Below are 24,153 nucleotides of genomic sequence, written 5' to 3'. Positions count from 1 at the left end.
TCCATGTTCTGTAACATTGAATTTGAAGGTAGACATGCTAGCTTAATTCAGTAAGACAGTCTTTTCATGATAAACTCTTTGGTGTATTTATTATGTATGTACATATTCAACTACAGTGTATGATGTAATAGGCACACAGGGAAAGCAAGCATGAGCTGTACTAGGGAAGAAAGGTTTTTTTTTCCAAATGGGAACCCAGAAAATGTGTTTTTGAGAAAAAAAAAAAAATTACTTGTATTGGGTAGTGCAATAGATGTAATTTTCAATGGGGTAATTTTCATATGGAAAATGTGGGGGAGGAGGTTGTTTGGTTTGTGGGGTGTTTTTTTTTGTTGTGTGTTTTTTTTGTGTGTGGGGAGAAGAAAGAAGAAAAATGTAAGGAACTTCTCTGTCCTCTCCAGTGGACAGGAGTTTGAAAGTATGTTTGTAATCTGTTCTTAAAGAACACTCTCTAAGACCTAGTTCCATAGATTACAATAATCCTGAAGTAGCAGATTCTTAGCAAACTTTAATTTATTCTTTATTCCTTAAACTCTGTAAGGTGCAATAGTTAATGATTAGTAGAGGATAAGAAACTTGGGCTTACAGTTAGTGAAACAACGCTTCCTTTTCTTTTGAGTGCCATTCCCACAAATAGACTTCTTGTTTGAAAATGCATTATAAACTGGTTTTGGCATCAGGGCTACTACAAGTTATACATTTGGAGCAAGAAGCTGATGTGTTCTTAAATGCTCAGTCTAGGTACTTCAGTAGTTTATACTCCATTAACCAAGGACAGTAACCTGTGAAGATTTGCTATAGCATTTAGAATATAATGTTTTGCTTCCAATTAAAACTGGAGCTAAGAGAGAATATTTTTGACCCACAGAAGTCTCCTGACCTAATTCTGCCAGTTAGGGAATTCCAATCTTAAACTGTAGTGCTGTAGGATAAAATCAGCCTTCATACTTTGCTTTGCCCAAAATATGCAGCACGTTTCTCAAATGCATGGCTAGTAGCCTGTCAACAGGACTGTAATTGTTTTATTGATGTGGGCAGGAGCAAGGAGCTGAACAGCTCATGAAGTAACCCAGCTCTGTTAGTGATGACCCAGAAGTCACTGTCAGCATTAACCATTAAAATGCTTTCCAGTATGGTAATTTTTTTAACTCTTCTAAACTTCTGACTTTTTCATAGCATTTCATAGTGACTTTGTACTCTCATCTTTTTTCCCATTAAAAATTAGCAAATATTGTTGCAATGCAATAAAGAAAGAATTAAAACAAAAAAAGCTTATCTGTTTTTACCAATGCACTGAATTGCATTCCACTACAGTTTTAAAGTGCAAAATCCAGGAAAACATAGATTATTCTTTACTGGTTTGAGGCCTAATTTGTTTCTTTTCCATTGTACTATTGCGCGAGTTTGGAAAACATCCCATTTTTTGTGATTGTGCTGCTACTTCTGCCAAAAAATTTCCTCCCTCCACTGGATCACAGTGGATATAGATTTCCACTGATTTCAGCAGGACTTTGTACAGGTATAAGGGTTGGTGTGGGAGGATGTCAGTGTTGGCACAGTGCTCTGTGTAGCTGCTTCTGTAACGTACACAAAGATCTAGAGTAGGCCAGCCTTCCCCTTACACTGGCATTTGAAAATGTGACTAACACACAGGCTTGCAGTCAGGGGTGCTTGATTTGGTATCAAACTCTGACTCAGTGTGATCTCATATAACCTCCAGATGGCCTGGCTTGCAGAGAGGCTAAAAACAGTCAGATCCTACTCCTTTAGCTGTATAAAATAAATAAGGCAAATGGCAGTAGTGGTATTTATTTATTTTAATACGCATCAATCTCCACGTCAGATTCTTCAGCTAATGTTTCAACTTTCCAGTCACTTTCCTCTGGACAGCATTTACAATAAGTATTTCAGCACACACAGAGGATCTTATGAATGAACTGTCAATTTCCCACAGAACTGGGAAAAATCAATATGCCTCTTCCAGCCCTTGAAAATCCCTCTGCTCCTAGTAAAGGCTCTGTTACATCAAATAATATTGAAGATAATTTCAAGCAAAGTTCCTGAAGTGTAGTGATGGAAGATTTTTTTTTCCTCTTTTTGCAACAAGGCAAATACATATTATGAAAACAGTTTGTATACCTATTCCGTACCTGTTGCCATCTGGTTTTCTCAACAGTAAAACTTCTATGGAAAAATCAAAGACTTGTAGGAACTTCTGTCTAAATATGTTCTCTTTCTTCTCAATAGGCAAGTAAAATTATTTCTAAAAGTGTTTGGTACTTCTTTGTAGTATTGTATTCAAAGAAAGAATTAAAAGTAGACTAGATGCCTTTAGATATATGAAATATTTTGGGTTCATAGAGGCTTCTGTCTTGTTTTCCTGAATATAGTGTTAATTAATTAAAACCTGAATATGTCTACTGTCATATCTCTAGTAAGCCTCTGTTACAGGGTAATGCGTATGATATAAATGAGACTGCAAGGATGCTTGCAATAATTCAGCCTACTGGGTGTTTCCTAGCGTTAGTAGCTTACATTTAATGCAAGTCCAGCTTAATTTACTTCGATTTAGGGACAAATCTTCCATGATGCGGAACATTATTTTATGTCAAGATTTTCTTTCTCTGTGTCAAGAGGGCAGACTCTCAACCGAGCTCTGGTGCCCCAAGCAAAGATGCAGTGGCACTGTGGGAGGGGTGTCACCCCTAGCAGATCCACCTGGTATCTGTCATTTTGTCAGAGCCTGCATCACAGGTTCTCCCTGTTGGGACACCTTTGCTTTATGTACCTATGCGCAGGGCGTATATTTACCTTTCTGAGGCTAGATTCTCTGTGCTTCCCTCACTGAATTGCATTTCTTCTGCTGCATTCTGTTTTCTAACCAGCTGTGATTAAAAAGAGCTTGAAGGGCATTCCCTCTATGTGGTGTAAGTGGTTTATATATAAAAGCAGAGACACTGAGGGAAAAAAGTTCACAGATAATGTATGGCAAAGGTTTTGTTGCTTCATGCCATGCTTCAATTAACCGTGTCACCTTGTGGAAGAATTGTCTCTTAAGTTTGTCTTTGCAATGCCATGTAATTAGAGTGTTTCAGGCTGGAGAACAGAATTTGGAAAAGGTGACAATTCAAAACATTGGGGCCTACCAGCTAACGAGGAAGAGGGTTGGCAAGTATCCTGGGCCACTCTCAGCTGGGAGTATGCTGGGGTGTTATACTATGCACAAAACAAGGGTTTCAGATTTTTTCGTTTTAATTTTTGCCACTGAAATATAAAACCAGAAGGGTTCCCTTTTCCAAGTGGATAAAAGATAGCATTTCGTTGAAGTTGTCTTCCTGACTGCCAGTTTACGTGGCTATATGTCTGAAGGAATTCAGTCAGTCCAACAATAATTAAATAATTAAATATATAATTAAAATAATTAAAAGAGGAAAAATCTTTAAAATTAGAAGCCTTCTTTTCCAAGGAGTTATGTAATTCATTTCTAGTTGAAAATTCAGCTGTATGACTTATGTGAAGGCTATAAAAATATGTATATATAAATATAAAATATATATGATTGCAGTTAATAAATAACTAAGATCTAGTTTTTAATCAATATTACTTGATATCACAAACATCCTCTTGTTTCTTTCTCTTTCTGTGGGCATCCAGGGGGATGTGCAGTCTTGCTGCTTTCCTAATAGTCTAACTCAATTTTTTTTCCCTCTCTGAATGACTGAGAGGACCTGTTTCCATACCAGGGCCACTTCCTGCCTTGGTTATGGAAGTGGTTTCATGACTGGTTTTGGTGTGCTGCCTTGCAAATTCTGGTGTCAAAATGAGAGCAGAGGGCTGCAAATGGCTGAGGCTGGCACAAGGCTGCAGAACCAAATGTGTCACAACAGCTTCAGTGGGCTGATAGCAGTCAGTTACCAGATCTGACTGAGAGCTCTCTCATCTGGGTCAATTCCTATTGACTTGCTGTTCGGCTGCAAGAATGAAGTGTGGGAAGAGGGTAGGACCATCTCCTCCTTTGCCTGTATAGATCAACTTAAAGTGATTGTACAAGCATGGCCTGTTTCAACTCTAGGTAAAGTGGTTTTGGACTGTGGAGTACACAGAGGCATCAGATATGATGCTGTGTTAATAATTAGCTAGTCTGGTGAGGACTATTATGTAGACATATGTGCTACTTGGGATGCTTCTCCAGTGCGCTTTGATCTTCTCTATTTTAGTAAGATCTGTGGTTGTTACCTGTTTTCTCCTAATTGCTCAGTGACGTTGGAGAAAGAAAGAGCAGTGATAGTCTACCAAGTTTATTGTAATGTGAACTTAATTTGAACTTAATTTAAGTGGACAGCTCCATCATCTACCTCTCTTTTTTTTTTCCTTCCTATAAATGTTATTCCAAACACCATGCCACTCTCTGTAATGAGGTACTTCATTGGAGTGGCCTACTGGAAGGGGTGGCAAATGATCTCTGAAGAGAGTTTGTCATGATTATCCATTCCCAAGTAGTATCCTTTTTGATGGCTTTGTTGCAAGCAAAGGTCAGTATGCATTTAATGTTGGAAATACATTTATATATTTTATATATGTATACACACACATTTGTAGTTTATATATATATATATATGTAGAATAATGCTGTTTTAAAAAAAAAAAAAAAATTCCTGACTTGCTAGAGCAGAAGTTCATTGACTTACGTGCCTAAAAGCAGGACTTAAATCGTTTCCAGTCTCTTCAACTGCTGTTACATGGAAAGAAGGCCTTTTTGCACTGATCTTCCTCTGGCAGTATTCCACTGTTCTGCTGCTGCTGGGAGCTCTGGCATGGTCACCAGTAGTGTTCCCACTTCAGCTACGTGGGGCTGGGTGTGGTTTAAAAACATTGCTTGCTTTTATATGTAAGCAGTCTCCTTCCTCTTACAAGATGTCCTGTTATTTTGAAGATAGGCAAAACCACTGCCTGGGTAGTCTAAAGGTTTGTAGTGGCATCTGAATCAATGTTTTATTCTGCAAGATCTTTTCCATGCAAGTAACTAGTGTGTTTGACTCAAGAACACAAGCCTATTACATTTTTACATGGTTTACATCCTTGTTGGCCTCTGCTCTTCTTCATTTTTCCTAAACCACTCTTATACCTGTGGGAGAGGAAGTAGCTCCTGAGCAGATGCAGTTAATAGCTTTGCATAGTAAAGACAACCAGTACCAGTCTTGATGAGACTGATACTGAAAGGTTCTTGCCGCTGTAGCAGGTGAATGAGTTGCAGCTTCCATGTGGCCATTTCTGTCTTCTGTTGGAGGTACTCTCCTATGTCCCATAGATTCATGACCTTATCAGCTGTTCTGCAGAGCTGCTAACCTCTGACAGAGGCAAAAGGACAGCTGTGGGCAACTAGCTTTTGCCTTCAACTTCCCCATCCCAGAATTTTGTGCGTGGGTGGGATTTCCAATGAACTTGCTATCATCCAGTATTTCATATATTTTAAATCTCATGTCTAATAAATGACAGTGATGATATACTCAACTCCACTGTTATTTGTGGCTTTCTTGTCAATAGCAGCTGATTACTGCCTGGATAAATTACCATGCCTCTTGTAAATATCTGATTCTTGTTGGTTTTGCCCTCCTTTCAGTTTGTGCTCTACTCCAGCTTGTGGAGGCTGTTCCCTCTGTTCCATTCTCCAAGTTAGCCCTTTTTGTGTCTTGCTATGTGTTTGTGCCTGTTCTTACTCCTGTCACCTGGGATTGAAGGCTCAGCTGGGTTCTGTGCTCTTAGCCCACAAGAGCCCCTGCATGGTCACATGCTCTGAGAGGGCTTTCTACAGGGGCAGTTTGCTGGCTCTGTTACTGGAGTCCAGCCACCAGTCCACAGGAAAGTGGGAAGAAGTAAAAAAAAAAAAACAGTACTGGCTTTTTTTGTACCATTTTATAAGGCACTTGTTCCTACTTAAGAAACAACTTTTTTCCATAAACATGTGCCTTTTTTCAGCAAGCAAGCATCTCCCTTTGAAACAGCAAACCTCCGTATTGGTGCAAGACCTCCCAAATAACACCTGCAGAGATAATCCTTCTTTAGTTGATGTGTCAAACTATAAGGCTGGTGACTATCAAAACTGTACATACAACTCTGGCTCTGATGTAAAGAATTTCACATTTTAGCTTCAAAAACAATTGCTGCAGGACTGAGCCATACAGAATCAGGTGAGGTGGAATGGATGGGGCTATGGTAGAGATTGGCATGGTCAGCAAAGATTTGAGGGATGTGCTGTGTCTTCTGTTTGAACCACGTGGAAGGCTTGTTGCTCTTGAAGTGCAGGGTCTTAGTGATGTTACTTGAGGCTGGAGAACAGGACTGAAATTAAAAGAGGCTGCTGGTTGTTGCTGCTGCTGTACTAATTAGAAGCATACTGTAAAGTCCGAAGTATTTTGAGAGTTGGTGGGACTCCTTTTTTGTATCTTTGGAGACCTATCAGAACTTCGTGAGTACTGCTATTTGTTTAAATCTCCTTAGTGTACTGGGGTCAGATTTTCATTTACTCTGAAAGGCTACCTTGTTCGAATCTGCCATTGTAACGTGTCCTTGAAATGACTGCAGATGACATTTATAGAGCAAGGTAGAACAATTTTGGTGTAGCTGTGTTGTCAAAATTGTTCATGTGGGCAGGATTAGACTCCTACCCTGAGGAGTTTGAAGGCCTTTATAAGTTGGAAGGATGGACTTTCTCTGTGTTGTGGGGTGGGATTGGAATTCTGTATAAAAAGTGGAGAAAAGAGAAACCTGTAGCTTTTCACAGAAGGAGCAGGAGTGGAATACACCACTTGTTCATAAAGCAGAAGGTATTTAACTTTGAGAATGTAATCTTCTAAAAGTGAGAAGGTATTCATATTTTGTCTGAATAAAACCTGCCTTGTTTTCAATTCCATCTCCATGTTGCCTTCTGGGTAGATATTTGTCTGCAGTTATTGTTATCTAAGTGCCACTTTGGGAGCTCTCTTGCCATTATTTCACTCTGTTTTTTTAATAGAACTTTAGTTTAAAAACTCTCTAGCTTGAAAAAAACAAACACAAAAAGGCAAACCAAAATAAACATGTACATAAAGACATTTCAGAATTCACAGAAAACAAACTGTGGATCAATTATTAAGTGCTTTCCCTCTCCCTCATCCACTTCCTGATATAGTATTAATTTTGAATGAGCCCCCTGCGTAGCTTGCCTTCATCCACTTAGGGTGTAGGGCACAAAGGCTTTCAGCACCATAAACGCTTGGGCGCTTGTTACAGGCCTCTGCATAAGAGCAGCTCCTGTTGACTTCAATGGGAATCACTTGGTGGCAGCTGCATAATTGGTTTTCAAGCAATGTCTTTTAAAAAAAAAAAAAATAGAGGAGGGGAGGTGGGAAAGCCCAAAAAGGTCCCCCAAACAAAACACTGAAAAGACTTTCAAAAGAGCTAGAGCAATTACTTCAGTTGCCTAAGTAGCTAAGAGCTGACAAAAAGGGTGATAAACTAGTCTAACCAAAAAACTCTGGCAGAGAACAGTGGAGCCTATCAGGCAGTGTTTCTGCTAGTTTGTGGCTCAGAGTAAGCATCCTGTCTGACCATTTTGATCCTTTAAATGAAAACTTCCCCTCAATAGGAGATGTATGTGACTCTGATGCTTGTAGCATTGAGAGAACTTAGTTGTTGAAGCACGCGGAATTCATCCACAGCACAGAATGGTGACTGTGTTCTCTCTAGTTGTAGAGTAGTGGTGTGTAGCTTTACACGTACTGAAATATCTCTTTAACACTGGTTTCTGCACGCTATGTGCCTTACCACCGGTCTGGGCAGCAAGCTGGTCACCACTGTTGTTTTTTATAACTAGCGATGCATAGTACTGTATTGAGCTCTGAGTCCTGCTTTTGCCAGGCACATACATAACAGCAGCAACTTAATGATAAATCTGTGTCCGATGGAGCTACTAATGCTCATCTGTTAAGTACCACTACTTACGTGGTCTACCATTAGCCATATGAGAAATCACCACATTTTATTAATGGCTTCTGAACTTTAACAACATCTTAGGCTAAAGTTAATGGATTCTGCATGAAATACATTCCATTACTGCTAACGGTGTCTTATGGAGTAAGCTAGTATGGCAGATAAAAGAATTCCTGTAAACAAAGCATAAAAGAAGCTATTTATATAAATCAAGCCTGAAAATCACTTTATAGCTGAACAGAAATAGGACATCTCGGACTAGTTTTGTTTATGCTTTGGTGATTGATAGAGAAAAGGTAAAAACAGTCTGCCTAAATGCAGAACTTGGTGAATATTGCATTTATTTTCTACTGTTAGATTGTTCCAGCAGTTTGTGGTAGCGCACTACGAGTAGATAGTTATAGTCTGTGCTAATACCAATTGTTTCAATACTATTAAAACTAAACAGCAAAAACCACCTTTCCTTTTGCCTTTAAGGAAGGCTTTGAAGAAATGTAAAACTGATTCTTATTGATGGCTTTAAAAAAAAAAAGGGCAAGATTAACATTCCCTGCTTTTAGACTCATCATACCACCAAGGGAGATGAAGAACTTCTTTGAGCTATTGCACTGAATCCTTAATCTGCTAGATTGTCATGTACCTTCAAATGCAACATTAACCTACAGAGCCAAAAATTGCTCCAAGGTTTTGGAGGAGATGTGCTGAGCCTTGCCTTTTGACTAGATTCAGTGCAAGGGAGTTCCCTGAGGGAAAGATTCCTCTTTTTTCACTAGTGCGTGAAGAAACAATATATCAATGCACCTACAACTCTTTTAAACAAGTTGAAGATAAGTTTTAATGGTAAGGAATTGAAAAAATGTTTCTTTGAAGATTGTGTAGTCTCGATTTCTGTTAACTTTGTATTTGTTGACAACTTTTACATACCTAGGACACTTTTAAAATATATATTAATGGGCTGTATTCTGTATGGTGTGAAAGACGTGATAAAAAGGCATCATTTTGAATATTCTTTAATTTCTGGCTGGGGTCCCATGCAATTCAAAGGTAGTCTGGGAGTTTGATGGTTTTGTCTAAGATGGCATTTCAAGATGGTGTCATTGCCAGCAAAACTAGCTTAAAATAGTTTGTGTGCCAGTGTGCAGCGTAAGATATGGCTTCATAAACCAACTGAGATGCTGGTGAAGAGTGACACGGGAGGAAAATGACTCAGCTCAGGTGAGGATGTGACCGGGGGAACTCAGTAGACCATTTGGCATCTGAAATACCTAACTGGTTTAACTGCCTTGAGTTAAAGCTGTGTGTGTTTTTGTGAGTGCTGTCCATGTCAAACACCAACCCTGCAATTAATATTTGGCATAATTAGTCATTTCTATGGACAGACCAAATCTGAAAAAAACATTGTAGACTGAACAATGTATTGTCCCTTGGAAATATTTCATTTTAATTAGCTCTTAAGTCTGTGGATGTGTTGTCATTTTCCTATTGTTTTCAAGGACTAATATGTTTGATCAACCCCAGGCTGAGTTAGGAAAGCCTAAGTAGTGAAAGGTTATGTTGAAATCTGCAGAGCCACAGTTACTACAGAAGTTATGGAAACTAAACCATTAATACAGATGAAGATGTCTGGTATGACCCAGTATGAGTTTGCCTGGAATGGTATTTCTACTGTACTTTACTGATGGGTGGTAAAGGCATGCTCTTTTCTTTCTCCCTTCAGCTTTGGGGTGAATAAGTAAGGGTCTAATGAAAATTCTTCTTCCTTATGTAACCTGAGATAGGGCCAGCAGTTTGGACTTTATGGTCTCTGTAAACTGTTACGAAATTTCAAAATGAGTTCTCAGTGTTCAGAATGAGAATAGGGTGAGGTTATGAAATTGTTGTTTGTGAAATGTTCATAACAAACTATAATTATCGGTAAAGAAATTGAGAGCAAAAGGAGTAATACTCTTAAGTTTCAAAGTGAATATTGGAAGTAACTTTGTGAGCTTTATTAAAGGTGGCTCTGAAATTTTCAAGAAATTATGTTACTTTAATAAGAATGTATAGACATTCGTTTAAATTCAGATATAGTTACACTAACAAATCAATGTTTTGCCTTTAATAAGGGGCATTTTGCATTTAAAATAAAAGGGAGCGTTCTTGGATTTGGATACAACGCAAGAATGAAAACTTGCACAGGGCTGGACAGAAAGTTGTTTTGAAGCTTTTGTGGGTGATGTGCTGTGAGGTGTTCTAGTCAAGCTCCCCTTCTCTCTCTGACATCTAGCATTACATTTGGGTTGAAGCATTTCCTGATATAGAAAGGAACTAAAATAAGGTGGCACTTGTCAAGGCAGTCCTCAAAGAACTTTTTTAGAAATGCAACAAAGAGAACATACCAGTCATCATACTGGACTAGACAAAACATCTGTTTAAGGTAAATATCCTTAGAACAGTGGCCAATAGTAGGCAGCTGGTGAAAAGTGTAAGAACAAGGCAGGTAGATAGTGATAATTCTTAGGGAATATGCTCTGAATCCTCAGCCTTTCCTAGCTGGAATTAGGATCTTTATACTTAGTATCCCTAGATGGATTTTTCTTTGTGAATTTGTCTGGTTGGTCCTTGAATCTCTAACTGTCTGACATCCAGCTGTTAGTTGTACCTCTTTCCTATTAGTTTTGGCTTACTTTTGGGAGAGGTGGAGTTTCAACAGGCATGTAATAAAGCGTTCTGCAGCTTGGAGTCAATTAACTTTCATGTTCATCTGTTTAGCTTCTATGAAATGACAATGAAAATCCTCCATCTGAAGAATATAGTTTGAAACACCTTTTCTCTGTTCCCCGCCATACCCTGCCCCTGACTTTTCCACACGATACTATTAAGAAACAAATTTTGGATACCTTCCTTTTCAGTAGTTCGGATGGTTGAATTACAAATGTTGGAGGCGTGTGAAGTCAAGTAAGTGTACCAGTCCAAGGCAACTACAGCTGGATGTCACAGATGAAAAAGCTTGCTGCTGGGAAGAGGGAGCTGTAAGTTTCCAGATGGTGACCTAGTTGGATCTTCACACAGCTCCTCCAATTATAATGAATTAACCATTTTCAGCCCAGGCCATGTTTAACAGCAAGGTATGTAGTTGGCAGTTTTTATGTAGGATTGCAATTGCCCACAGTTCTGTCCTTTCATCCTCTCTTCCCCTTGCCTCCCAAAAGGAAGAAACAAGCAAGCCTACACCCCCAAAATTCTTATTTAATTCTGCCATTGGTTATGGTGGATCCTTATTCAGTAATAAAATAGTATATGAGAGATGAGAATTCTGTGATGGACAGGTGAATTTGAAGGGTGTTCTCAGGCAGGCACCAGATTATTCCTGCCTTGGATTACTGTTTTAGAAGACTCTAGTAGTTAGCTTTAACATAAAAGCTCAAATGTAGCACTTATCCATTATTTTGGAAGGAAAGGTGGAAAGTTCCTTGCTCGTCTGGGCCCCGAGAAGGTCCATAAGCAAATGTGTGGCTGTTGGGGAGTGCTGCCTGCTACCTAGGCTGTCTCTGAAGCAGAGACCAAAGATGTGCTAAGAGTATGATCTTGAGGGGTTGCATAAGGTCAGTCAGTGGCCAGACAGTACAGTGGAGTCATCAGTGCTGTATAAGCATGACATCCCTAAATCCCTAGGGTTGTGTTGTAGCCCAAGCAAATTCTTTAATCAAGACAAATTTATAAAAGTTATCTTATGTTATACCACAGCGTTTGACATCTGATAAATAAAATGTGAGACTTTTCTTGTTCACTTGCATAATAGTCATGGGAAGGGAGGGAGAACATAAGTGGCATGGATGACTACCACTATTTACTGGCTGACAAAGAGAAGACAGGAGATAGGCAAGATAGCAACATAACCTGATAGTATGATTCTGGCCAAAAAATACCAGATTCTTTAAAGCTAGCCGACTGTGCAGAGGCAGAAGGTACACTTCAGATTTAAGCTAGTTTACTATGCTTGGGGGAAAAAAAAAGCTTACAGAGTTCTAAGACTTTGTTTTACTAAGAAATAATAAACGAGTGCTTCTGAATGCCTTTGTAAGTCCTTGTTCCCAGGGCCCAGGTCCATGATCTGATCCCATTGGGAATTGGATTTCCAGGTAAACAACTTTTTAGTCTAAATTCCTGTTGCTATAGGAAATCTTAAAAAAAAAAAAAAAAAAAAAGTATAGGCCTGAGAAAACAGTTTGGTAGCTGTTCATCCTGAAATTCGTTTTATTTGCTGCATGGGGATCTATTTTAGAAATACTTCAATGAAAACTTGGACAATGGAACAAAACACTTTAAGGCTTAACATTTAAAGGCATGTTATTTTGTTTGGTTGATAGTTTTGGATTTCTTAAGTTTTTGGGTGTGTGGTTTTGTGGTTTTTTAGGGAGTTTATTTTTGTTTTGTTACATATATATGTGAAGTAATTGGATTAATTCATGTCTTCTTGGCAGCAGCAAAGAGTTGTTCCCTCTCTGCCCCCACCTTGCTGCATAACTGCATTCTGCATCGTGCCCCGATCTTCGATATGATAGATTCTGCTGAATGAGGAACAAACCCATCCTGCAAATTGGATTTAATGCTTTAGACTAGGTATAATCCCAAAGGAGTAATTGCTAGAAAATGTGGTTCCTACTAGCATTAATAAAATCCAATGTGAGCAGTGTACATTAGAATGTTTAATTTTTATATATACAGGTATGCTTGTGTGTGTGTATAGGGTTCGCCCCCCCCCCCCCGGTTCTGTTTTTCCACTTCTGTTCCATACCAATACTGCTGAGGCATGTCGAAGAGGACAGCTTTTGCGCTTGCCAACCAGAATCTGTTTTTGCAGTGAGGGGTCCCTGCTGGGGAAATCTTTTCCTGCTATCTTTCTTCTCTCCACAGGGTAGCAGGCATAAGGACTGCCCTCCTGTCTGCTCTGTTGACAGCCGTGCGTTCTCTGCTCTCACTGCAGCAGCTGCTGCTCCTCAGCCTGACTGAGAGAGCATAAATTAAAATACAAAGGTCTCCTGTGGCCACTCTTGGCTGACACTGCAATGGCAGATCAGACCTTCCTATGTCATCTTCACTTGACTTTCTTCTTTTTCTCAAGAATTTCCTCTGCATTTGTATCAGTCAGAATCTTTTACCACTGGGCTGAATCGGGGCAGCAGTATAGTCACTCCAAATGTTTTATCTACTTGAGTGACTGGAGCAGTTTGTGGAGAAAAGAATTAGCAATGTGGGTTTCTTCAGAAGCTCAAGTCTTTTTCCTTTTTACACTGCCTGGAGAAGAGGGACTATTTTTGTGCTTTTTATGGCTGCTGAAGGTACAGGGCTAAATTCCTGTTCTCGTCTCCCTGTGAAGGCAGGCAGAGTCTTAGAAACAGCAGAACCATTGTGTTGCCATTGTGTGTGAGTTTCTGAGGGCACAGAAGTGAGTGGAGTGTTTTCTCTGATGGGTTTTTATTTTCTTGAAGCCTGGTGTCTTACAATGTTCGTATAGGGGGTCTTTAACTCCCAGAGGGCAGAGAGGGAGCTACTTGGTGGTGGGATGGAATGCCACAAAATTGGTATTGTGATTTAACCCCAGCTGGCAGCTGAGCACCACACAGCTGCTCGCTCACTTTGCCCCGGTAGGATGGGGGAGAGAATCGGAAGGGTAAAAGTGAGAAAACTCATGGGTTGAGATAAAGACAGTTTAATAGGGAAAGCGAAAGCCCCGCATGCAAGCAAAGCAAAACAAGAAATTCATTCACTATTTCCCATCCGCAGGCAGGTGTTCAGCCATCTCCAGGAAAGCAGGGCTCCATCATGCATAACGGTTATGTGGGAAGACAAAACACCGTTACTCTGAACATCCCCCCTTCCTTCTTCTTCCCCCAGCTGTATATGCTGAGCATGACGCCATATGGTATGGAATACCCCTTTGGTCAGTTGGGGTCAGCTGTCCTGGCTGAGTCCCCTCCCAACTTCTTGTGCACTCCCAGCCTGCTTGCTGGTGGGGTGGGGTGAGAAGCAGAAAAGGCCTTGACTCTGTGTAAGCACTGCCCAGCAGTAACTAAAACATCCCTGTGTTATCAATGCTGTTTCCAGCACAAATCCAAAACATAGCCCCATACTAGCTACTGTGAAGAAAATTAACTCTATCCCAGCCAAAACCTGCACAGCTGGAAAAGGATAGAGTTCAAGCACTTAGAGAGTCTTACTTAAAATCAGTGGCACTGCCTTTGTGTATTGTGGAAAAAGGCTCCTAATTTGCAAAGGCTTAGTTTAGAGGAAAGAGAATTTGATAAAACTTTCAAAAGTAGTGTAAGCTGTGGCTGTCATCAAAAGTGACTTCAGACTGATGGAGAATTTCTCATTGCTTATACAGCACACGGAAGTCCATGTTGAATGTTAATCAGAGATTTCTAAATCATGTAAGTGCTCTTTGAAAACTTGCCCTGTTTTTAAATTTTTCCTTAAAAGTATCATAGTAATGATGGAAATTGTATAAGCATATAGTAACATTTGGAAATAACCATGGGACCAACCATGGAATTGCTGTTTTGTCTACCAGTTGGACTTAACAAGAACAAAATGACATTACTACCTTCGTAATCAGATTTATTTTAATGTCTTTGAATGAAATACCTCTAGAATCAACTGCTGAGTGCTTTAACTACTTCCTTGCTGCTTTATGAAACAGTGGCCTTGCCAGACTGCCTGCTAATGGAGTAGCTGCTGCTTTGGGCTTGTTTTTTTCCTCCTTGTATATTAGGTATGTGGAACATCTTCAGTAATGCCTAATGCAGATGCATGCAGTAATGAGATGCAAGAGGAGCAGGTTTAATATCCCCATATCTTTAATCACAGTTTTCATGTGTGGTCCTTATAATGGCAGACAGACAGGATCAAAAGGTCCCCTTCTTTACACTTGCCACTCAGGTGAACATTCTTCCAAGACCAGTGGGAAAAATATTCCTTCCCCCGCTGCCCTGCTTTGGGTAAACTGTCTCACCAATTTAAAAAAAAAAAAAAAAAAAACCCACCCTGAAAAAAAAGTTCTTTCGCAGTAACTTCTTTAGCCTTTAACTTTTAATGAATGAATTACTCTTACAGCAGATTTCAATTATTGTGATAATTGAAATTTATATTCAATAACCATTGGTCGGAGTAGAATTATCCTACTGTTAGGTTAAGTGAGGAGGACTATAATGGGACTGGTGACTCCTTGCCCACAGGGAGAGTGGGAGGATCTAAAAGGGATCTGAATAGTGTACAGGATCAAGCTGTTACTGTGTCTCTTTGTCTAATTTCACAAATCTGGAAGCAATGAACAAATGCCAGTGGTAATTCAAATAATTCTCCTGAATGAATACATAGGCTATCCCATTTTGTCATACTTAATAATATTCTGCATTGTGAAAACCTAAAAACAAAACATGCCTAAGCTTAGAACCTTTTTATCCACAGTTGTATTACATTAAAATATCTTGATTTATATAATTGTCTTTATAGTTTTGGAGAGGGAGAAGTAGCAGGACAGGGACTTGATCATGCTGCTCCTTTTATCATGCTGATTAGGCAACTGAAAGCTACCTTGGTGGTGGGTCAAGAGGATGACATTGTGCAAGTAAACTGTTACATGAAAGCAAATGCACACATGGTGAAAAATGTATGTGTGTTTTTTCTTCAGTAAATTTAGTGCTATTAGCAGGTGCCAGATGAATAGTCCTGTAAGCTGGCATCCTGTTTTTCCATGTCACATACAGCAGGATGAGTGGGAAAGCAAGTGTCTATGCAGCATCCTTGCTGAGGAGCAGCGGCAGGGTACATCTTGGTAGCTCTTTCCTGGTAACCCCACTCCAACTGGTTCAAACCATAGTGGGTCTGTGATGTGAACTTGCCAACTATGCTTGGATTGAGTAAGTTGATCTTTCTTTGTTAGCTGCTCTTCTAGAGAGTTGCTGTTGTAACAGTGTGTTGATTCTTTTTTTTTTTTTCTTCTTTTAAACAGTAAACCTTCTCCATGGAGAGAATGAGAAGTATTCTGTGCACTGATTTGCTGTTTGTGGTGATGTGAAGGAATAGAAAGTTTTTCTTAAATCTGATTAGCCTAAGAATATTTTGGTGGAAGGAGTCCAGAGTGTGGTGAGATACCCAAAATGGTTGCTGAGGACTCGTAAATTTAATTGCAGCAGTTGTACTGTTCCTGTCAGCTGATAGTGCTCACTTCTTTTTTGATTCTGAAATTGTATCATCCTTGAATGCATTTTTGCAAACCACTTTTGCTTGACTTTCTTGTGAGTTCAGAAGATCAGCTTTTGTGTAAAGCTCCTCCCTGTCCTTCCCTGGCTGATTAAATAAATAACATTTCCCTGAACTTTTGGCATACCTTTGTTTGTGTTATCCTTTAAAGGTGAGGAAGAGGACTGAGCAGCATATCTGCATCTTCTTCCTATTTAATACCATAACTAACGAAACAGACATCAAGAGTTCCTGAGGGCACCTTTGATGTTCGTGCTAGTCTCTTCTGCAGGCTAGAAAATCAGCAAACAAGAACGGTACCTGAAGTACTTGGTAAACTGTAATTGCCTACTGTCACACTGTGATTTGCAAAGACTGTAGAAGCAATATAAATAGCATTGGTGGATTTTTTTTTTCTTTCAGGCAATATTTTTTCCACCCTCAGTTATGACCAGCACACTTTTGTTACAGCTCCCTGTCTAATACGAGCTGAAGAGACTCTTTTAGCAGTAGCTCAGTGTCAGAGAGGGAGTGTGTAGCTACAGCGTAGAATTCATTCTTCTGTGAACTGATACTGGTATGATTCAGCTGACAGTTTTTAAGCTTGCTGGTGTGGCCCTTTTACAATATAAGATGCTTTGTTCATTTAATACTGTGCTAGGTGATTGCCATGCTTTCAAACAGGCTGATCATGAGATTTTGAGTTTTGTGACACTTGGTTTGGGTTGACTGAACTAGCCTATGTTTCCTGTGAGTACTAATGCAGGTGCTGTAATAATATAAATAATTGTGCTTCTCCTTCTGACCAAGCGTATTCTTGAAATGTCATTCCAAGTGTAATAATGAAGAGCAAGTTAGTAACAATATTCTGTTGTGCTTGTGCAGCTTGGTTTTCTTCTCTGAAATAAGAATTCCCTGGAAGCCAGTGAGAATTGGGGGGCTTTTTAAGAAAGAATAGGGCATGCAACTGTTGGGTTTTTTGCTGTGGTTTTTTTTGTTTGTTGGGGGGTTTTTTGGTTTGTTTTTTTTTTTGTGGTGGTGGTTTTTTTTTGTTTGGTTGGTTTTTTGTTTTGAGACTGGCCTGCTCACCCTTCCCTGGACCCTCTCCATTTTTTTCTTGGGAACTTGGGAAACAACTGCTGATATATTACTTTCAGGACATTGAAAAGTATTGTTCAGAAGGGTAGTTTGCTTTGTTCTGGTCCCTCTACTTCCTACTGCAGTGAGGCTTGGCCTGGTCTGTGTGTTAAGAAGCCAGTTACTCTCAGACTGGAGCTCTCTTATGGGCTACAGACAAGCACAGTGAAAGCTTGCCTACAATTTGGTAAGGTTTTGGACTGGCTTTGGTTTGGTGTGACTTGCTGTTGGCAATCCTTTGCTCAGAATTTGGTAGGCTATGCAGAGAGCTGGCTAGTTAGAATACACGTGCATTAAGAATATTTTTTTTGGCATTAAAACAACATGTATTTTCATGCTGTAAGTAAAGACCTTCCTTGCTGATCTTGCATTTGTTCCTAAAAAGCAGTGTACTTCAGAGGTGCCTGTGGAAAAATAAAGATCATTTAGTTTTGAGCAGTTACTGAAAAAGTAATTCTGTGCTCCAAAATATAATGAGTTGTGGATTCTTCGCGCCGTTGAGTGAAATATGACTGTTGTGACCTAGTTTATTTGCATATTTAACATACCAGATACTTCTTGTCTTTTTTTTTTTTTGCTTGTTTCCTAGGAAACATGCCCTGGTATAGTAGAGAACAGCTATTGTATGGAGACTGCTGCCTGTCTGAAGCATTGTTCATTTATAAGTGGAAGGCTTTAAAGGGGAAAGAGCTGGAGTTTTCAAAAACATCTTTATTAACCAAAATAGCACAAGGGTGTGTTTCACACTGCTGTGCAACTCCTCGATGTATTTATGTTTTCTTAAGTAGGAGTATCTGTGTTGTAATGGCTTATCTAGTAAAGCTAGTATATATGCTCCCATTCAAGGCATACTAAAAGAAACTGACTGAGTAACTAATAAATGATTGTTTCTGTCATCCTTGCTGAGCACCATGCAGATTCATATTTCTAAAAGTGTTTTATTTTGAATTATCTGGAATGGAAACAAGTTAGTTAACCAGCCAGTTCAACCAGTGAGCCAGTTTTTGTTGAGTTTTCTTTCACCAGTCAGTAAGATTCAGCATTACCAATGCCAAAACCATTCCCACTATCACAGCTTCAAAATTAACATTGCAACAATTACACCTATTTTCTTTTAATGTTGCAACAATAAACATTGGACTAAAACATTAAAAAAAAAAAACACCACAAAAAACCCCCACAGCAGCATGACAAATTGAAGACAATTTTTACATTTAAAAAAGGTTTCCTGCCCCTTTCTTGACCTACTCCACTAACATAAATACCATTTCCTGAAGTGCACTCTAACCCCAAAATCTGTGCTGCGCAGTTCCCCTTTGGTCTTTCTACGCTGGCTTCAAAAACTGTCATGTAGGGACCAATCGTTGATGGTGAAGGTATCTCTTGTAATTTGTGACTTATTCTGTTGTTTCTGAACTGCTTGAACTGAACGTGTAGCATGTGGTGTCAGTCTCTTGAGTACATACATCACTGATGCCTGAGTTGTGTGCTGCAAGCTGTGTCGTTTATATGGATTTGGGGCTGTGGCTTGCTGTGGGTGGGTGATCCTACCCCCATGTGCGTGCAGGTGCTTAAGGAGACAAATAGCTTGTTTGCTTCTTCACAATTTGATAATTAATTTCTTTCTTGCTGCTGCTTCAGGTCCTGGTAGCTGTTTTTCTGATCATTTCCTTTTCTCTTAGTCCACAGTGCATTGAGAAGGGAATAGTGGCAGGACGAGATAAATCCATGTAGCTCCATGATTCTCTGCCAGAACTTTATTTTGCACCACTTTATTCAGCCCCTTCCTGAGGGAAGGACAGGTAGCTAACAGTAGCAGTGTATGATCATCAGCCTCCTAGAAAGGTGAGCAAAATAAGGGGATGTGCTAGGGAATGGAGTTTGGTTTGTTTTGCTATTGCTTTTGGGTTTGGAATCCAGCAGAGCTAATTCTTTGTCTGTATTTGCCAGTAATATGGATATAATGCATGCTTACTGCCTTCCCTAAAGGTTCTAACTTTCAAAAGGCTAAACACCTTTTGATAACAAACTGCAGTGAAGGCACATATGAGACTTTGAAAATTTTGCTGAAGTGTGGGCGTTTTGTTTGTTTTTTAAATAAAAATGCGAAGTTTTGAAAGTAAGACTGTGCCTTCAGTGCAAGAACTGGGGGTAAACGGAGAGTGAAGCAGAATGAAGACCTAACCAAGTAATCTCCAAGAGTCTAGAATCGCATACACCTGGCAATGGCAAGACCTTCTAGATCATAAAGCCACGTATCTGTGATGCTAGGTTGCTGCTGGAGGCTGGAAAGAGCTCTTTTGAGCTCTGCCAAGAGGGGGAGTTGCTCTTTTGTGGCTGCTGCCTCAGCTATTACTGGTTATTACAGTTGCGCAGAGTATGAAGGTGGCGAACTGCAGAGCTTTCGGTCTAGCTCTGAGCAAGTACAGTCACAGCCCTCTGAAAGTTCACTGTTGCAAGGACATATGACATGCATCAATGTTTGTGTGTGACCTGGTGAAGTTCAGACCGCTACTGTATGTCATTTGGGACACTTCTACGCATTCCTAAGTTTTTTTCACAAATTTTTCCTTATTAGTGTTGGGGAAGTGGTAGTACAGTCATCTTCATACTGCCTTACAAAGCCCAAGGTATCCAAGGTTATCATAGAATCATAGAATCATTTAGGTTGGAAAAGATCTTTAAGATCATTGAGTCCGACTGTAAACCTAACACTGGCAAGTCCACCACTAAACCATGTCCCTAAGTGCCACATCTACACTATCCTTTCTGGTGGATTCCTAGGACAGAGCATATTTTGTGAAGGAAAAGGAAATTATGATTTTTCTTAAGAAAAAGCTCTTTTTGGGGCTAAGGGGAGGTTCGCGTTTCGTGTGGTGAGTTCTGCAAATGGATCAGGTGGTGGTCTCCCCAGGTGGTCATATGACTTATCAAGTGATTTCCCTAGTGGAAAGAAAATAGGTAACTGACATTGCTCTGGATGTTCAGTACTACCATCAGCTGCTATTCACAAGTACCTGTTCCTACTTGTACTTGAACAAAAAGATGGCTGACTGCTAGTAATGAAAGGTATTACGAGTCTGAGCTCTTCACATGCCAGTTTTTCTGAACTGAGACGACATTATGCCACTGTACCTCTTCACTGGTTACCAGTGAACATGGTCAAATTGAAATCAAATTTGAAGGCGCAAGCATTATTTTTTGAATCCCTGCAAGTAACTGATTCAAGTTCTTGTAAAAGCAGCTGTACTGGATTTGATCTTGACCTCTTGCAAGAGCTGTGTGCCAGTGGAACTGTTGATCTTGTTGGCTGACTTTGTGCACATCAAATAAGGTTTTCTCAACAGCCAGACTCAATAGTAGGCAAACAACTTCAGGTTTCAACACAAAACATAAAAAGCCCCTAGTTCTTGCACAGTTAAGACATCTAAAGTAGTTTTTCAGCTCTAAGGACTGGAGAGAGGGAGAGAAAAAAAAAATAGATATCTGTGTCATAGACCTCTTGAAGTAGTAAAATATCTAGATTACATGGCCCAAGACAGTTAGCTATTGCTGACTGTCCCTTTGCATAATAAATGCTGAGCATGGGAATGAACAAACCATTCATGAGAAGCTGCTGGTTAACTTGCTGTTCCCCCATTGACTGTGTGTGAGTATTGGGGAGAACTCTGTGCCTTGACTATGTGGTTATTAACAGTCATGGATGCATCAACTAAAACTGCAAAAACCGAGAGGCCAAGCATGAGGCAGGGAGGATCTTTCTTGCAATTCTAGCTGGGATTAAGTTAAAACCTGTGAGCAGTGACTGTGGCAAATTTTGCAGCATGCCATGTCAACAAGAAGAGTCTGTTCTGTAGGTACATTAGTTAACACTGTTACAAGCTGTTTTCTTTTAAAATGCTCAATGGCCTCCCCTCTCCAAACCCAGTGCTTGCCTCTATTGCCTTTCTCCTGGGCACCTTTTGAGAGAGAGTAGGAGGAGGTTGTGATGACCGAAGTGACGATTGCAAATAGGGCTGTAACTTCTGTCTCTGCATTAGGCATTCCCATCTGTTGGATTTTAATACCTTATTTCTTTTGTTTCACTTACTTAGTGTGGGTTTTCTTAACAGTACGTGCCATGCACATCCATTGCTATGCAAGTATAAAAACTCAAGTGTAGTGTATTTGAGGTGCTTGTGTAAAGCAGTATTTAATTGTGTACATGAATGCAAAGTAAAGGCGCTCTCTGCTGTGGAACAATCAAATGTGTCACTTAGGGCAAGATCTCAACTGTTGTAGAAAATACACGTGGAAATATTTTAAGAGTTCATTACATAACTAGAGCATCTGGTTGTTGTTATTCGAATCAATTTTCATAATAAAAGCCAAAAACCTGTAGAGGAGTTGTCCTTGTATGTTAGAGTCATCCTAGCTGTTCTACAGTGCAGTGTAAATCTCAGAGCAGCTCTGATGCAGCATTAGGGTACTTCACACTTATATGAAAGTTACAATTGAATTTAGTTTTACTATGCTTTTCATCATATATTTAATGACATGAGCATAGGAAATTTTATCCAACTTTTTTTTTCTTTTTTAAAGAAGTTCAACTTTAAAGATCTGGGCTACATCTCTGATTAGGAAGGGGCAGATGTGTACATAAAGAAGCAGTCACTCCAAATGTCATTCCACCTTGGTGGTTATATTGCAGGATGATTTCCCTTTGCTTTCCTTTCTGTTTGTTACCTACTGTAGCTTGATAAGGAGAAGCAAAATGGACTTCTGCAGGCTGTTTCCATGAGCTGTATTCCTAGCCTACTTCCATAGGGACCATGGAGAAGCCAGTTGGACACTTAGAAATGTGGAAAAGGGTATTGTAGCATAATCACAGGGAGTTTCTGAAATCTGTTAAGATTTCTCACCACTGCTAAAATTAGCTTTTCTTTAAGATTTTGGAAACCAGGTGCTCTGAGGAAATGAAACTGGTGGCCAGCTAAAAGAGTAGTGTCAAGCAGTGGCTGCTGCTGTCCCAGGTTGATGTAAACTGGCACTGATGATGTGGGAATGTATTCTCACAATAGCCATAGTGTTAGCGGGGTCCCATGGCATGGAGTGAATTTCATGTGGCAGTGCCTACTGGAAAACATTGCTTTCCTCATTGGGGTTCCCTCTAGGATGTTGAAGGGCTTTGAGACATGGTGGTGGTATGAGAAGCAGAAAATAAGGACTCTTCTGAAGTGTGCTGGTTCTCTGTTTTCTTCAGCACTGATGACTGTGATCCGTTGATCAAAACTTTAGTTGTGCTACATGCTGCGTGTGCAAAATAAATGCTTAAGTGTTGCATCTGGATCATTGTCAAGTATGTTCTAGTCCCTGCAGAATAGATCCGCAAGACAGCAATGAGGTGTGAATGACATGTCTGCTCCTTTAATTGAAAGTACTTCGTTGTGTAGTAATACTGTTTTTTCCGGTGCTTCCAGTTACATTCAGTAACTCCTTGCAGAGCAACATAGAAAATCCTGCCCCCTTCAATGATGCTTAACTTGTTTTGAGGAGCATCCTTACTTTCAGAAAAATTTAAGTGAGTTTTAGCTGGGTGTAATATGAAGTGACTGGCTGCCTTGATGGCAGATTCACCATCTGCTGGTAGATGACATTGCTAATTGTGCTGGCATAAATGTTGGTTTGACAGCTCTCTAAACTGAAATGGTGAAATGATATAGGTTGCAAACATACATAAAGCTTTTTTGTTTTTATGTCTTATTTTGTTTCCTTTAAAAACTGCATAATTCATAGTTCCAGTTTAGAGAACAGCTAAAGAAAGAGCAGTGCTAGTGCCTTCAGGAAGAAGCAGCCTCTGTCCCAGGGTGGAACAGGAATGCGCAATGGAGGGAAGATCTGAGGCTTAAGATCTGTTGTTGATGAAAAATTATTTGCATAACCACATACTAAACCCTGCCCAGAGAGGACATCAGTATGTGCACGTATGTAGCCTTTGAAAGGAAAATCAGGATCAACTGTAGAAGAACATAGTGGAGCTGCTCTGTGGTGTTGTCATGGTTTTCTGCTTGCAAGCTAAATGCAATGGTACAGTGAATTTGAAATGGTAGAAACTTAAAAAGGCTTCTTTTGCATGCAGATGTGATAAATGGTGGATGTTTGACAAATTTATTGAAGATTGTGGTTTTTAATGGGAGTACCAGATCTATTTTGCTTCAGTTGCTTTTTAGCTACCTGTAGTTCCTGCTTGTCCTCAGTTGTTTTTTCTCCTCTCTCCATTTAATGCAAGTTGCTTGCTGCAGAACTACATAATCCTTTTTTCTCTTGAGTAAATTGCTGTATATTAGTATAATTATACAATAAGCTTTCATTTTGTTGCTTGCTTCATTTCAGTAGATCAGCAGTTCTCCATACCATGTAAATCTCTGCACTTCAGCATTGTTTTGCAACCTGCTTTGAGCTTTTTTCAAATGTGACCTGCATTTTTACTTTATACCTTAGAAATGGAGTTGAGTGATTGACCTGCAGAGTAACATGTGTGGTTTGGGTTATTTTGACCTGAAATTTCTGGGGAATTCTTTTTAGAATTGCATTACTGCATGATTTTTCTTTTTCTTTTGCTTGTACAGTGAGTAGTGTATGTATACTGAATGGGATAGGGCAGGAAGGTCCTCCTACCTCTATACCACATTATCCTTAGCAGCATTGTGGGGAAGAGAGAATAGGTGTTTTGAGTTTACTGCAATGTAGATGACATTATTGACATGTAGTCATGACCATAGAATCATAGAATGATTTGGGTTGGAAGAGACCTTTAAAGATCATCTAGTCCAACCCCCCCTGCCA

At 39.7% G+C, this 24,153-nt stretch overlaps 1 protein-coding gene and 1 long non-coding RNA gene across 3 annotated transcripts in view; both read left to right on the top strand.

Moving 5' to 3' along the window:
- The window catches only part of TSPAN5 (tetraspanin 5), a 95,569-nt gene that overhangs the window by 5,894 nt on the left and 65,522 nt on the right, over positions 1-24,153 (top strand). The window lies entirely within an intron of this gene.
- On the top strand, positions 12,582-23,600 carry LOC142082048 (uncharacterized). The gene is made up of 3 exons (XR_012673563.1): positions 12,582-13,873; positions 15,717-15,869; positions 15,962-23,600. It is a non-coding gene; the product is annotated as an uncharacterized LOC142082048 (long non-coding RNA).

Source organism: Calonectris borealis, chromosome 4 (assembly GCF_964195595.1).
Source record: "Calonectris borealis chromosome 4, bCalBor7.hap1.2, whole genome shotgun sequence".
Taxonomy (NCBI): domain Eukaryota; kingdom Metazoa; phylum Chordata; class Aves; order Procellariiformes; family Procellariidae; genus Calonectris; species Calonectris borealis.
This window is presented reverse-complemented; position numbering and strand designations above follow the sequence as displayed.